The sequence below is a fragment of the Mytilus californianus genome, unplaced genomic scaffold, assembly GCF_021869535.1.
Source record: "Mytilus californianus isolate M0D057914Y unplaced genomic scaffold, xbMytCali1.0.p SCAF_99, whole genome shotgun sequence".
NCBI classification, from domain to species: Eukaryota; Metazoa; Mollusca; class Bivalvia; order Mytilida; family Mytilidae; genus Mytilus; species Mytilus californianus.
Window position 1 is genome coordinate 74,479 of NW_026262755.1, and position 12,091 is coordinate 86,569.

Genomic DNA, 12,091 nt, shown 5'->3' on the forward strand with positions numbered 1-12,091 from the left:
CGAATAATAGCCACCAAAAGGCACCAGGAAAATAATTTAATACGCCAGACGCGCTCTTCGTCCACACAAGACCAACCAGTGACGCGCAAATAAAAAGTTTGTAAGCCAAAACAAGTACAAAGTCGAAGAGCACTGAGGACCAAAAGTTCCAAAAAGTTGTGCCCAACACGGCTAAGACTTTCTGCCGTAAGGATAAGAACATCCTTATTATTTAGAATTATTCATACTTTTGCAAACGTTAAACCTACAAAAATTACTATATAATATATATACATGGTAACACCGAAGTGGGGACCAACAACAGAATAAAAACGAATACATAAATCCTTTAGTAGGGTGAGTGGGGTTAAACTTCCTGAGTACGGATGAAAAATGCTAAAAATATATGTCCAACTTTCAGTGTTAACACATCTCTCTTTTTCCAGACGTCAGACCCACCCTCTTATTCTGAACAGCTAAATGAAGATCTAGTTCAGCAGGATGTGAGACATATCAATAAACTTGTTTTTAATTTTTTTCTTGAAGTTTAGAATTTATTTTATTATACAAAGGTCTACCTATTGGTTTATAGGTTGCTGTACCATGGTGAACCTGATTAAAACCTGCAAACAAGCTCTGAAGGAATTTGAACCATGTTTTGAGTATTGTGAGTGCCAAACTGGACACGTTTTCTCTAGAATAGCTAGAAGTTTGTGTGTGGTGTGACAAACTGTGTGTGGGTTCACCTGTACTTAAACTGTTAGGTAACGTGAACATCCATCTCAACACGTTAGGGTCTCGTCTGACGAGGTTGCGGCGAAATCCTGTTGTCCTTCAAATTCTCCAGAACTTTGGCAGTAACAGCTGCCAAGATTACTTCTGTCATAGCTTTCTCTTGGGTTTGGTTTTTTTATTTTTTCTGCCTTTTAGGTTTCCTTTTCGGAGGCATCCTGTTTATATACAAGATACTATCAAAGTTAATGAAAAATAAAGTGTATGTCTATATAAAGATTTATTGAAACACAGTCTTTGATAAATAACAAGGTTAACATTAAACCCAAAGAACTTCCACCAGGAGGAATGACAGATCATTGAATTATCACCAGTGATAATGAGGTTTCCAGATGCACTTGAGCCATTAAAAATCAAATACCTTGTAGCTTACACTACACAGATGTATTAGCATCATATTTCACTTCATTGATAAAAACACAATATTTTGTAGTTTTAGACGATTTATAATTACACAAGTTAAACACAGTTTACTGTTATTCCCACATATGCCCCATATATTGGATTCCAACAGGATTAGGATAAAGTTCTCTAACAAGTTCCAAAACACACTCAGGCATAATTTCCCTCTGGTGCATAACAACCCATTCACCACCATCAACTTTTTTCTTTTTATCCAAATACTGTGGAAGTAACCACCCATACATATTGTTTATACATTTCCAAAATCTTCTATATATCCCTTTTCGTATCTGGGGGTTTGCATTTGAGGGTGGTTGGCCATTTCCTACCCATGGAGCTGTCATGTTTGAGGTAGCAACACATGGGTTGATGAAACAATAAGGACATTGTCCTTCTCGTAATTCAAGGTCTCCATGGCCTGGATCTGGATCTCCATTGTCACCATTGTCATCTCTGTCACTACTTTCATCCTGATTGTTTCTTTGGCTCGAAGAAGTACTTCCACTTTCATCCTTTTTAGACCTTTTTCTCTTTAAAGATTTCTTTTCTAAAATAAAATTGCAGTCATAAATAATAAAATACATATAAACATTATAATATGCATTCTTTACATTTATATTTGTCACATGATTATAACAATATAATAACATAATCTAATTTAAAAGATAAATGACATCTTATTTAAATAAATATTCACCTTTACAGAATAATGTTTTATTGAAATATCTATAAAGTAAATGAATAAAAAAAAATATACTTACCAACAATACATGATGTCATATTGTGCTCTTTCAAAAATATCATCAATTTATCCTTTTCCTCTTCATTTACTTTCAAAACCATTTCACATCTTTTTTCCATCTTTGCTTTTGCACTTTCTTCCATTTTTGCTTTTACATTTGACCTTATCTAAGTCATGTGATTATATGTTTGAATTTGATTGGTCTATTAAATTTTGCGCCTAATTTTTCAATTTGAAATCAAATCTGATTGGCCCAGATCATTTATCAAAGTCATGTGATTTATAAACTTTGAATTTGATTGGTTTGCTCATTGATGCGCTTATATTCTTTCAATTTCAAATCAAACATAGTATTTTGTTCCTGTATACAATAAGTTCCAAGATAGCTAGCGATATGAATATACTAAGTAATATCACAAATGTGGAGTATTTTAATAGAAAGAGACTTTCAAATGGAGAAGTAAAATCATACAAATATGTTAGAAAACCTCGAAAATCCATTGACTACAATTTTGACAATGATTCACAAAAGTTGGCATTTGATGAAAAATATGAAGGCCTAAAGAGGAAAATGAAAGTAAAATCTAATGTGGACATTTTGAACATTTTGATGGACTTTTACAATCAGAACTGTTCAACTCCAAAGCTGGAAGAAAGAATAAAACCAATTGATAATAGTGGACAGGATGACCAAGACCTTTTTGTTTGCTCAAAACAGAAACTGTTTGAACTGGTACGTCTATCACAGTGGTATGGTCCCCTTGAACCGTCCGAAATGACAAAAATTGGACACGTTGCCAGACTAGTTGTTAAACCAGTTAAAACCACATCTTTTCCGATTTTCTGGCATTCCTCCCCCGCACTGAAGCAGGACTTTACAGTGAATTACAAGTTGATTCATTCTTATCTCTGTGCTGGGATGTTTCCTGCCCAATACGAACGATTTAGTAGTTTTGCTAACATTGGACTTCCACAGAAACGATTCCGTGAAAAAATGTTTCCAACATTCAGACAGGTGGTGATATCGCTTCGGGACAAGAGCATTGATGATGCTTTAAAAGAGGAAAAAAATAAAAACTCTTACAGTGATAATAAACTTGACATTACGACAGATGCAAGACATGCATGCTGAAAGAACAGTTTTCACACTGATGTAACAGCTCTGGGAAACTTGACTCATAAAGTAGTAGGATATAGTCACGTTACTAAGAACCAGGAAAGGAGTTCCCAGAAACATGAAACTTATGGAACAGAAAAGCTATACGAAGATTTCGAAAGGAAAAGGATAAAAGTGAAAGTTCATTCGCATGATAGAAATGCATCTGTCAGTAAATATCTGAGCCAAAACCAACCAGATGTAATTGATTCCTATGACACTTGGCATGGTGCAAAGGAGGTGCGCAGGAATATGGCAAAAATTACAAAGGGGACAAGGAAAAACATCGGAAAGACATGGCATCCGGAACTAAGAGACAAATCCGCTGGTGTTAAAACCCATGTTTACTGGGCAATGAAGAACTGTAATGGCAATGCTGCTCAATTAGTGCTCTTGCTTGATTCCATTGTGGACCACTACAAACAAGATCATAGGAACTGTCATCAAACATCTAGATGCAAAAATAATGACTATGTGCCATCACGAGACATTATTCGGGATCCAACAGCAGAGTTGTTGCTAAGGAACAGTATTAAAAACCTTTATATTTATAAGCATCCAGAAAAGTATACACATTGTCGTGACACTCATTATATTGAGAGTTATCATAATACAATTCTTATACATGTGGATAAAAGGTTACATTATCATAATTTAATGTATGAAATTAAGTTGGGACTATCAATACTTGATTGGAATGAACATGTTGATAGACCTGCTTCATCTGTACAACACCGTGTGCAACATGACCATCCACGTCGACAATCTGGATATCGGGTTTGACACCAAAACAATATACTTTTACAGATGAATTATGGAATAACTTTGTAAATCTGTTATATCATGACCGCAATGACCAAATTGAGCCTGATGACATTGAAAATGTACAAATAGACCAAAATGATACAATTGGTAGTGAATATGAAGATTCAAATGATGATGAATAAACTGTGATATATCTTTATGTATAATTTATTAGTATAATTAAATTATTTTGTGTGCATTTTTGTCTTCTTTGTTAATTGAAAAAACAAAATATTGATCCCAAAATTTTTAATTGCAAAAACTTATGAAACACAAAAAATAAGATGATTTCACACAATACTGTAAACTCTGAAATGTAGATAAAAAATACAAATTTAGATGCATAACACACTAACATGTGATGATGCTCAAGGCCAAAATGATGATTTAATCAACCATTACCTAAATTATTGAAGACCAAATAAAAAACTGTCTAAGGACAAAGTTATGCAGGGGGAGATTCTCCTTATTTTCCCATGAAATTTGAATAAAATCAACAACAAAGAAACAGGTTTCGATTTTGATAAACTTTCAAACATTTACTGTGAAAACATGAAAAAATTTGAATTTACAGAATGATGCATAGACATTAAACTTTAAAATATCAATTATTTATCCAAAGAATTGACTTACATTCTACACAGGTATACAGAGAGTTTATCCCATAGTATAACTTCAAAAGATAATTATGTGTAAAACGCTCTACAGTAGAAATGTCTTTATTGAAACTTTACACACATTTGTTTTGGTAACATTCCACTTCAACATTTGTAGCTGTACCTAAATGACTGCCATTAATAACCTTTAACAAGACAGATACTGTAACCCCACTTTCACTATCAGCTGGAGATGGCAAGTAACTTGTGATAAAACTTGGACACTGACAGCTATGTTCTTGGGGTTTAACATGTGAATACCATACTGACCAAACAGCTGGTCTGTAATTAATTTTCAATGACCTAAACTTGTACCATAAATTACAGCTTTTGACCAAATAATTTGGCCAAAATAGGCATATAATGGTTTACTTTTATAAATTGTGACTTGGATGGAGAGTTGTCTCATTGGCACTCATACCACATCTTCCTATATCTATATACATAATCTATTATCAATTTCAGTGACCAAATGTATACATGGTATATTGCTATAGACCAAATCCATGGCTAATGATTAAATCATGGTCTATAATCAATTTGCATTGACCAAATACATGGTCTAAAAAATTACAGCTATTGACAAAAACCATGGTCTCGACCAAATATATGGTCTTTAATTATTTACATCATACCGATTCTATCTCAAAATTTCTTGATTAAGAGTTTGATGTGGATCATGTATACATGTAAATATATAAAAAAAAAAACAAAGGTATGAATCTTCTTATGCGAGAAGAAATAAACTTATATATGGCAAATAAATAGACTTAGGACACCAAACATAGGGACCTAGGTACCAGGAGAATCAAATTATAATGTAAAGCGACATTGTGGCACAAAATAGGGCATTCAATGTACCAAAACTTTAAAAAAAAATAGATCTAGAAGAACAGATCATAAGACAGATAAAATTACCCGTTAAGGATGCCAGTAACATACGTGTAAATGGATCCTTAACATGATTAACCTTTTTGCATACTTAAAAAAACAAAATTATATAAATCATCAAATGGACTCCAATCCAATAAATTGTCTCTGGAGTTCCATAAAAGAAAAGCCTATAATAAAAAAAAAACCAAAACTCCCATATATAACAAACAAAACAAGTCTTTAGCTATTCTACAGTTTCAATCACGGCTTCCCTTTTTGTGCATTGCTTCTGCGTGTTCACACAGCTCACATTCCATATGACTTATGAGGCCACGCCAATCGAAATTCCTCGGATTACAGTGTGTGGAGGTAGCAAAATTGTGTTCTTTCTTGACGGATGAGACTCCATCCCTGGTCGATCGAATGGTGATTAAAGATAAATTCACTATATCCACACTGTCAGTGTACGAATCTCCTACCTCTTCCTGATAACCTGTGATAGTATCTGAATCCGAGTTATACACGCCGTCAGGTTCCAGTGTATTACTTCCTCAAACACTGACACCCTTATGTGCATATTCTAGATCAAATTCTGATACGTCTTCCTTCAAAATTACCTCGTCCCCGAACTCAGGAACCTCAGTATTGCTCCGTCCACGCACATCATCTGCTGCGTCTTCTTCAGCTTCTTCTGGGGCCCACAAGTTTCAACATTTTTCCTCCTAGCACCACCTCCCCTTCCACTTTCCCCTTGAAAAACTCGGCAGCTCCCCTTCTTCCTTCTGAAGCAATGTATTTTTGGAAAGTTTGCTATAGCTATAGAGCATCTTTGGTGACTTGACGACACACTTTCCAATCTATTTTAGATGGAGGACGATATTTTGGTCTTTTTTTCAAAAAGTTTTTAACCTCTCTGTCCTGGACGATATTGAGGTCCCCTGTAATAACATGGCCATAGGGAACATATCTAAACTTCGACGATTCACAGTTTCAAGTTAAGGGAGTATTATTTTCTATGTTAACGTCTGATGTAACCGACGTATAATTAAAAATCAAACTTCTGCTGGTTTTTTTGTAAGTGTATGAAATAATAGGGGGTTCTATGTTATCAAAATAGGGAGGTATAAAGTTTTGAACGGTAGAGTCATTAAATATACTAGATAAGTTGATAAAATCAATACCTCTGCTTATATATTTAATTTTCAGAAAATGACGTTTATGATCTTCAGGTTTGTCGATACGCGGAAACAGCCTATGGTGGCAAAAAGATGTAATTATACGCGAATATTCATACAGTGGGCTGAAGAGGGAGATGGTGTCACACTCCTTGAAAATATCGTGTAATTTACTAATGGCTCTTTGACCCAGTTTACATAATAATTGATGCCTACCATTGTTTTTTTAATATAGATAGATTACCAAGTGTATAATTTATACGATGTTTAATTCGTTGATTTCGATTGATACGTTTGCCATGAGACCTATTATTTCGTTGTCTTTTATCCATACCCCCCCAGAATGGGGACGTTAAATTCGATGCCTCGTGTAAAGAGAGTGCCACGCTCTTTGCACGTTAAGAACCCTTGCAACAACTCTTTGAGGGGTCCGTAGGTGACCTGTTGCAAGGCTAAATTTCTGTCCATATCCAATATACCCTCATTTCCCGTGGCAGTCTAAATTTCTCCTACCTTATTCCCTTAATCTATTACAGAACCTACATATTGTATTTATTGTGAACTTGTTCTCGTCCTGAATATGCATGAAATATTTGCCACTGGACGTTAAGCAACCAACAATCAATCAATCAATCTTTTATCCATAATATTTATGATATCAATAGAAGAAGTTGTAGATATGTTCCCTTGTCCAAGTATATTGTCATTTAGACCAAGGGGATAAGCTGTTTGAATTCGTTTAATCCAAGACAGTTTGATAATTTTACGGGAATCTTCAAATTTTATATGCGATTGCCCTTGTTGTTTTTGGATCGTTTCGAGTGGTTGAAATCTAATATATTTAATATTGTGGTTGTGTTTACCTAAATGTTGATAAATTATTCTTTTGAATTTCTTAGGTTTTCGGAAGCGGTATAGATGTTCCTGTGTTCGTTTAAAAAACTCCCGTCCTGTTTGTCCTACATATTGTATACCGCACTTTGGCTTTGTTCATGTAACCAGGTAAATGAGGCTTTGGGTGTTTCATGTAATGTCACAGGAAAAGGAAAGCGAAAAAGCTCTCCCGTTCACTGTTGACCTTACAGTATTATCAGAAGATGATCTAGAACAGGTTTGTCAATTATAAAAAGTGCTAAATTTAGACTGGGAATTTCGATTGACGGCGGTTGAATTAATATTTGAAATGAGGTTTTTAGAGCACGTGAATATCCTTGAGGGATTGGTGTTTAAAGTTTTCTTTCCATTTCGTAAAATCATGATTATTTAAAGGGTAATGAGACGGTAAAATGAGGCCGAAAGTCATAACACTGAATTAAGAGTGACAATAACGGAATATATAAACAATTTGTAAAACCGTCGAATAATTCTTATAAAAACTATATTGAACAGCCCGACAAAATGACGTCAGTAAAACAAGACAGACATGTCACAAATATTGGTCTGAGAAAACAGTTATGACGTAGTGAATTAATCGTTAACAGAAAGCAACAAAAATATTTTAACAAAAATCAGCACTTGATCTATCCAAAAAATATTTTTAAAGTGTAGTGTATTAACAGGGACACACCATATCAAAATTATAGATAAAGTGGCAGAAACCAGTTATTTTATAATAAATCTTTAGAATTTCATGGATTTATGATTTAATTTTCTTGAAAAATCATATAAGCTTATATACAAATAAAATGTATGGTTTCAAGTAACTAAGATGTGTGCGTGCTTATGTGAATATATAGAAAACCTTAAAATTTGGGTGTCTGTCCAGCATGGAGATTTTAATATTTATAAATGCATTGGAAATAAGGCAAAAAATGTGATGCTCTGATACAAATCTAATCCTCACCTTCAGAATCCTGCTAATAGCAGACAAGAATTGTAGGCAAAATCCACGAGATAAATGATATTCAGTGAATTAGAGCCTTGTCCGTACCTATCCTTACCATCAAAATCTCAAGATATTTTTGTTTACTTAAAACTGAATTTTTTCCCCACTTTGACTGGATGCCGTCAAGTGAGGAGACCACAATTTGACTTCTGATTGGACCCATATGTGAAGGAAATCCCCAACCTGTGTATGCAACAACTTACTTGTGTAGTATAATAGCCTAGAATTTACATTTATTTATTTATCTTTTCAGTCCACATGATGCATTAAAATACCTCAATGCGTAACTATAACACAATTTCTGCGTGGGACACATGTTCTGGTACAGCAAAACTGGTACCTGCCACCTAAGTAAAAAAAAAAAAAAATTGTCACTTAAATATAGGACAATTTTAGTCTGACAGATTCAGATCTAGACATACTAATTTTTGACCTTTTCAAACTGGACCAGATCACTCATTTACCTTCACGTAAAAATTACTATAAACTGTTTATACATGTTATTTCTACTCCATATAACTATATTATACATAAAATATAAGGAAATATAATTGAAAGGTGTTTAAACAAAATGTAAAACAAAAAAGAAACTATCCGCATTAGGGACTAGATTCGTAGACAACGAAAGAAGGACGATAACTGTGTCCCGGACCTATTAAAGGCAAATACAGGAAGATATAAGAACTCTTAGTAAAACCATAGAAGGGGGCAGGATAAAAATTACAGTATAAGAAATAAAACACTAATCATGAAAATGGAATAAGTAGACAGCTCTCCCACAAGCAAAAAACCCCTAACTGTAAAAATATAAGGGCATACACTACAGACACGGGGACACATTCTACTGCACCCACACAGCACGAGTAACAAACCCTGCGATAAATATAAAAAAAAAGAAGATGTGGTTTGATTGCCAATGAGACAACTCTCCACAAGAGACCAAAATAACACAGAAATTAACAACTATAGGTCACCATACGGCCTTCAACAATGAGCAAAGCCCATACCGCTAGTATTCATTACTTAGTTATATAAGTTTTTGTGAGAAGAATGTTTCCTATCTCTTGATTTCTGGAGAGAAACCGTGATCTATATTGTTGGCGTTCAGTGCGTCTTGGTATACGACTTCTATTTCTGGGAGGAGAATTCGTACATCTAGAAAATAATCTGGATGTTTGATGTTCGGATAAGTTTAACCTTGACCACAAATCATTGGAATAATCTTGACCTCTGCCATTTGGATGATGATATTGACCTGTGGCGCCTTAAAGATGAACTACATCTGTCTCGACTGAATGATGGAGATCTAGATCTGGTATAACGTGATGACGATCCAGACAAGCTTCTCGGGCTACAACTTCTACTTCTACCTGTCAGTAGTGTAGGAGATGGTAGTTTAGTATTTCTTTTTTTCTGTATGCATTATCATGCAATTTCTTTGCCATTCCTGATGTCGATGGAGTCTGCGAGTCCATTACAAATGCCTGGTATCTTTTATCTAAAAGAAACCAGAACACAATGCTATAATCTTTATACAAAACAAAAATAAATAAATATGGAACTTTTAACACTGACGTACCCATTGAACTATTATTTTTCATTTTCAGTAAACCATGAAATTTGGTAAGAACTCTCATTTGGCATACAATTCAGAAAGATCACATCATTAAAATAAATGATACCAGAAAGTAATAAAGAGTCAATGGCAATTGGCTTGATAAATATGAATTCTGATTAATACGAAGTTTGTAAAATTGTAAAACCTGTACTTATTTATAAAAAGCAAGTCTTATTACACCTAAGTGCTGCCTAATTTATCATCAAAGGATGAACGAATAATATAATTGCAATTGGTCTTGCCCTCTAGAGTGACCAGGCTGAATATATCAATCAATTATGGACTTTTGACAATTTTAATACATATTTTAAGGACCTGTTCAGATTATATTGACAAAGGATAAAGTCTGAGATTCTATATAATCTAACAAGTCGATATAAAACTTATTATGCCCCATATATGGGCAGTATGTTTTCTGGTCTCCGTGCGTTCGTCCGTCTGTCCCGCTACAGGTTAAAGTTTGTGGTCGAGGTAGTTTTTGATGAAGTTGAAGTCCAATCAACCTGAAACTTGGTACTCATCTTTTTTAATTTTGATGCCAAATAAGAGTTTTTAACCCCATTTTCACTGTCCACTGAACATAGAAAATGATAGTGCGGATGGACCATCCGTGTGCTATGGACACATTTTTGTTGACTGTATATTTCACATGGTATTTTGTAATATAATGCCGCTAGTTTTCTGGTTTGAATTGTTTCATTTTTATACGCCCGTCAAATTTTTGACGGGACGTATTAAGTTATACAAATGTCCGGCGTCCGTCCGTCTGTCTGTCCGTCTGTCTTTCCGGCGTAAACATGTCGCACCGTAACTTGAGAATGACTTATCCAAATTTCATGAAACTTAACATAGTTGTTTCTTATGATGGTCAAACGATCTGTATACTTTTTGGTGAAAATAAGATTAAAACTTTTTGAGTTACGGGACTTAGTAACTAAAACAGGTGTGTGTTTTTTTTTCACATGTCGCGCCGTATCTCAAAAACAATTTATGATTATTGCTTAAAACTTTACACACTTCTTAAATATATTAATCTTAAGATCTGTATACCTTTTTGGTGATGATTCAAAATTTTATTTTTGAGTTATTGAGTATTTTGTTAAAAAGGGGGAGGGGTTTTTCACATGTCGCGCCGTATCTCAAAAACAGTTTATGATTATTGCTTTAAACTTTACACACTTCTTAGTTATATTAACCTTAAGATCTGTATACTTTTTGGTTTTGATTCAAAATTTTATTTTTGAGTTAGAGTATTTTGTAAAAAAAAGGGGGAGGGGTTTTTCACATGTCGCGCCATATCTCAAAAATGATTTATGATTATTGCTTAAAATTTTACACTCTTCTTAGTTATATTAATCTAAAGATCTGTATACTTTTTGGTTTTGATTCAAAATTTTATTTTTGAGATATTGATTTTTTTTTTTAAAAGGGGTGTTTTCACATGTCGCGCCGTATCTCAAAAACGATTTATGATTATTGCTTAAAATTTTACACACTTCTTAAATATATTAATCTTAAGATCTGTATACTCTTTGGTGATGATTCAAAATTTTATTTTTGAGTTATTGAGTATTTTGTTAAAAAGGGGGAGGGGTTTTTCACATGTCGCGCCGTATCTCAAAAACAGTTTATGATTATTGCTTAAAACTTTACACACTTCTTAGTTATATTAACCTTAAGATCTGTATACTTTTTGGTTTTGATTCAAAATTTTATTTTTGAGTTATTGAGTATTTTGTAAAAAAAGGGGGAGGGGTTTTTCACATGTCGCGCCATATCTCAAAAATGATTTAAGATTATTGCTTAAAATTTTACACACTTCTTAGTTATATTAATCTAAAGATCTGTATACTTTTTGGTTTTGATTCAAAATTTTATTTTTGAGATATTGATTTTTTTTTTTAAAAGGGGTGTTTTCACATGTCGCGCCGTATCTCAAAAACGATTTATGATTATTGCTTAAAATTTTACACACTTCTTAGTTATATTAATCTAAAGATCTGTATACT